Source organism: Protomyctophum bolini (genome assembly GCF_963924005.1).
Source record: "Protomyctophum bolini genome assembly, chromosome: 3".
Taxonomy (NCBI): Eukaryota; Metazoa; Chordata; class Actinopteri; order Myctophiformes; family Myctophidae; genus Protomyctophum; species Protomyctophum bolini.
In genome coordinates, this window is record NC_137864.1 from 49,471,375 (window position 1) to 49,477,163 (window position 5,789).

The following is a 5,789-nucleotide window of genomic DNA, read 5'->3' on the forward strand; positions in this document are numbered from 1 at the left end:
GTTGGACGTGCTGTTTTGTTCTAGACAGTGGCCAGCTCTCCACCTGGCTGTGGATCGTCAGGGACATGGACACAGGCACAGTGACGCACATCTGCTCTCATCGCTGATGATCACAGAACAATGTCCGCTACAGATGTGTGACATGCACAGATCTCAGGCCTGCTCAGATGTGGCTGTGCGGTCTGAAAATCAACCCTCACTCTAGCCAGAAGATCATAGTTGAAAACAATGTGATTGGCTATGGTGTGAATCTCTCAGAAATGTCAGATCCAGCACAGGGAATTCCAAGTGTGGAATCAGATGGGTCCTCTCCCGCTGCCAATGTCCAATGGGAGAGAAGAAAAGCTCTACCGCCTCCCCCGGTGGCCCCCAAGCCCTGGCTTAAGTCTCCCCCGGAAAGCCCAGGGTCACACCAAGGGTGTACAGGTCCTGGGAAAGAGGTTCCATATTGGTCCTCTTTTCCCGCCACTCCATCCAATAAGCAGAAGCCTCCTGAATTGTGTCAGGTCATAGGCCATGGATCAAATGATAAGCCTGGAAAAGATTGCCACACTGTGGCGGGGACCGTAAGCTCAGAGTGTGTGGCTGCCTCGCCAAAAGCAGGACAGATGATCTCGCCATCACTATTCCGCCCATGTCCACCTCTAAAAGCTCAGAAAATGTTCACGGTGCTGGAGGCAGGTGATGAAGTGTCCAACTTAAGCAAAGTTACATCATCGAGTGCAAGTCAACAGGAGGAAGGCCCGGGAAATGGAAATGGGAAGGAAAAGAAAAAGGAGGATGAAGTGGAAGAGAAACATTTCAAGGTGATCTCTGTCGTAGCTGAGAACTCCTCCTCCCAGCTGGGAGAAAGGGCAATATTGGGATCCATCCCTTGCGCCCCCTTGGGTCAGGAAGCGGGCAGGCCTGGGGGAGGGTCAACAGGGGGTAGGGTTGCACCCTTTCCGAAGCCCCCTCGCAGCAAGCGACCAGTTGTGCTGCTTCACAGCGAGACCCAGACTCCCCAGGCCCAGATCCAGGCCCAGATCCAGGCCCAGTCCCTGGACTCAGGGAGACGAGACGGAGAGGCTTGTTCTCTTACGACGGATGTCCCCGTCGCATCCGTCAGTCTCCCAAAGACTAAGACAAGCGTGGAGGCTTGTCTTGGGCGACTAGAAGAACCTCGAGAGGTGCAGAACGTAGAAATCAGAATCGAGTCAATTCAGAATCGGTTCGAGGATCCTCTGGATGGAGCGACCAATCGAAGACCAACGTTGAAGATGGTGGATGGACTGGAGGACAGAAAAGAACACAAGAGGAGAACGGGAGGGCAGCGAGAGGTGGGCGGAGAAAGGGAGGCGGGTGGTGAAATGGCTTTGGTGAGTTTAATTTGTATCTATTCTTTATAATATTATTATAACACAGGCACGCGCACACAAGCACACATTTATACAGTGAAGACTGACCGAGGGAACCACCTATGGTAGTTACATTTATGAGCCAAGATTTAATTTATATTGATTGATTGAATACTTTATTAACAGTTTGCACGGACAAGCACAGGGAAGTACAGTAATACATGTCTGTTTTGCAGGGCGAAAATGAGCACCTGTGCTCAGCTACTTCCCTGCATGGGTAAATAAATAATTAAAGAATAAATAAAATAAAAGTCCTGCTAAAAGGATAAATCCAAGAAAGTCCATTGGCTTGTTTCCATTGATTGGGGTCCTTTTGTAATCAATTCATTGAGTATTCCATTGTACGTTTCCCCTACTGAAAATAGCAGATCTCGGGATATGTAGATCTGCTTTAAATTCATATACACAGCGGCAAAATGTCACCTTCGGCCACAGAACACCGACTGGAACAGTAAGTACATTGCTCAAAGCATCTCTTCTGTAGCTGTTGGAGGAGCGGAAGCTCCAGAGAGCACTTACTGTATTTATTTGAATTTTCACTAGAGGAAAAGCCCCTTGAGTTGCAGCCACTCGTTTTCAACGGGGGGTCCTCAGCATATCTCATTCGCTGACATTGCTCCCACTTCTCAAACCTTTAAGCTAAAGGTCTTTCAGACCATGTTGTAGATGAATATGCAACTACTACAACTACAAGCACATACATTGTTCTTCATCTTGAGGTTCCACTTCCAGTAATTCTTATTGGTTTGCCGTGGTCCCAAGGACATCATTTGCGGTCTCAGGGGATGTCAAATGCCAACACCTAGTGTTCACATTTAATCACAATTTTGTTCTTTTATATGCATCTTTTTCCGCAGGATGTTTTTGACTATAACCATGACGGCACAGAGGACCAGTCTGTCTATGAGGATGTGATCCTGTCAAACACACAGGCTGCTTTCCCAAGGAACCAAACAGACATGAGTGAGTTTAAACTTTGTTTGACACAATACACATGTTTTTGCATTTCTGCTGTGTCTGGACTCTACAAACTAAAGTCTTTAAACATGGGATAGAATATTTTTGCAATGATGATCATAATGCTTCCAGCTCCAAATATTGTAAGAGTTATTAAAACACACAACTTCCCATGCCCTCGGCTGGCAGGGGTGTAAAGTACTGTACCCTAGGCTTGAACCTTGAATCCACCAGTGCCCCCGGCTTGGGGCAAGCAGCTATATGAACACATTCATTTTGTCCGTGTTCGGGGAGGGAAGCTGGGGCAGTGAGGGAGGGTGATCTTTGTCTCTACACTAGCAACTATACTACGAACTCTTTCAATATTTTAATTACATTTTATTTGACTTTCACTGACTTGAAATTCAAAACACTGACTTGAACAGTTAGTAAAAATTGTTAAGTAAAACACAGCAAAAATTGTAAAATAAGTAAAACACTGCCTTGAGTAAAGCTATACAGTGTATGTTCTTCACAATAGACCACAGGCTGTTAAAGTGCCAAAAGCACAACAGTAATACTTTCTTTCATCTGAACAGCACCCTGCATGACTTTAGACATTTATGAAGATGTGGAGATTGTGAATCCCTCTCTCCTTGCAGTGAAGGTGAGTCACTGAGCTGTTAACCCATTCTGTACAGGAACCCGTTTTGGTGTTGGCATCATGTTATGCTTTAGCTATTTAAAAATAGCAGATCTACAAGCTCATAGCGCGCCACCGAGTGGCGCGCTAAGAGCTTGTAGGTCTGCTATTTTTGAAAAATCGAAGAACGACTGACATTTTTTAGAATCTGATCTCAGGTCAGAATGGGTCAATCAAACCAGTGTGTGTCCTAGTGGAAACCTCGTATGAATCTGATCTCAGGTCAGAATTGGTTAAGTTGTGCACTTATGACTATTGACTACCAACTTAAACCCTGTTATAGTTGACCAAAGTTCCCCAGGGGTATACTAGCTAGTCCACCTCCATTCTTCTCTTTACGCTAAATATCTTTGCAGAAAATATCAAAATCAACAAGCTCACAACATGCCGTGATTCGTTGTGAGCTTGTAGATCTGTGATCTCATGTGGTTAACCCATTAATAGCCTGGCATGGCCAGACTATTAATGGGTTATCAATATCAATCTCCTTCTCCCCAGGGATTTACTTCAGTCCAGAAGCACAGACCACCATGGAAACGGCATTTTCGTCAAGGTCAGACTAATTACCACTGCAGTCACTTCTGTCTGTGGCACATTTTAAGTATTTATCTATATCTAGATAAATCTAAAATATCTATTTTAACACTATTATCCGGAGTAAATTACAGTATAAAGTACAACAACTCCTAGTAGCATCATTACGAGCAACAATCCAAGTATGCAATCCATAAATCATCATAATCCTTAAAAGGGTTATGATGTTACATCCATCACAATGTACTATGGCCATGTTTTGACCTCATCGCAAAGACTAAATCAGTCTTCGGTTTCATCCCCTTAAAACCCATTTTGGGTGGGAACCCATTTTGATGTTAGCATCATGTCGTGCTTTAGCTATTGAAAAATAGCAGATCTACAAGCTCATAGCGTGCCACCGAGTGGCGCGCTACGAGCTTGTAGGTCTGCTGTTTTTGAAAAATCGAAGAGCGACTGACATTTTTAGAATCTGATCTCGGGTCAGAATGGAAAACTGTCAGGATGTAGAAGACATTTTTAGAATCTGATCTCAGGTCAGAATGGGTTAAGCACTTTCTACCATGTGTCTCGATCTGGTGCAGAGTTTTGGTGACATCGAGCCAAATAAATGTCATAGTGTCAGGTAGGGGAGTGAAATGAAAGGTGTGGTATCTGTGACATAACATGGGCTTCTCTGAAACAGATCAGACTCTGGCCTCCACCTATCTACAAGTCTTTCCTGCATCCGTCTTCTACAAGGTCCCAGCCACTGATGGGCAGATGGCTGTGACATCACAGGTTAGGAGAGAACACCTGCAGTCATATACTGCAGTCATCTCACTACAATAAACCAAACATTCGTTCCACTGAATTACAAGCTATAAACAGTCACCGAAAACAGTAGTGCAATAAATGAACATAAACACCTCTAGGAGGACTGTACTTATACTTTATCTGTATCACAATGAAAACTCGCTTTTCGAGATTTTAAGAAAAATCACACTGGTGTGAAGGGGGCGCCCACTGTGGCTGCCACATGGACATAATTTCTGAAAGCCAGACGTTGGAGGGGATATATATGCCCAGTGTGAAGTGAATGGTGCCTTGATGATGACATATTGTTGATTATGTCTGATGAGATGATGTATTGAATATTTATTGACCCACATGACGTCACAGGGGATGGAATAATAATGCATAGACACACAAACACACAAAGTCACATGTTGGAGCGGTTAGCACCGCGCTCAAAACAAGCAAAACAAGCATTTATGTACAGTATGTTTTAACATATATAATGTTACATTATGAATAAAGTCATAGTTTGGGCCCACATAGTTTGGGCCCACTTACAATATCGTCACGGCCCACCAATGGGCTCGGGCCCACATGTTGGGAATCGCTGCTCTAGCTTTTGGACAGAATCTCAGAGCTCTGGCTCCTATACTCTGCTTTAACGACATTAAGCCTGCTGTCCCTATTGTGGACACAGCTCATTAATGGATATTGGAATAAATAACAGTTCATCATCATTAGGTGTGCAATAGCAATCAAACTAACTGAATTAAACTATCATATAAAATAATAAAGGGGAATTTAAATGTATCCCCCTCCCCCCCCTCAAAAAACAGCACGGTGAAAATGCTTCAGTCAGATTAACATTCCACATTTTACTCTAGCAGGGTTTCTGATCATCGATCAAATTCTCATACATCCAGTCACTCTGCCATGTGTCTACCTCTCTCTCTCTCTCTCTCTTCCTCTCTGTCTCTATATTTTTCTCTCTCTCTTGCCCTGTTTGTCTCTGTCTCTCTCAGGATGCAGGCACCGGTCCCAAACCACTTGCTAAGGTCAAGATGGCTCCGAGGGACAAAACTAAAATGAAAGCAGCTCAACTGAAGGACAAGGAAACAAATATATACTCTGCACAGATCTGATCAAACCTACTACTTGTTTATATGTTTTTGCATATTGTTTCAGTTTGTCTTTAAATGTTCCGATGCATTGAATACCCAGGACCCCAATGGAAACAAGCCCATTGTGTCACTGACGCTTCCTCCCTCAGTGCACATGGTACATACAACCATGTTCATTTGCTGCTCTGAGGGCAGCCTTTGAATTCTGCTCACAGGGCAGCTTAAATGCTATACTGTACATACAACCTTGTTTCTTGCGCAAGCTGAGTGTGCAATTACTGTAATCGGCTGCGTATGTCGGTCGTATGTCGGTGTTGTCCG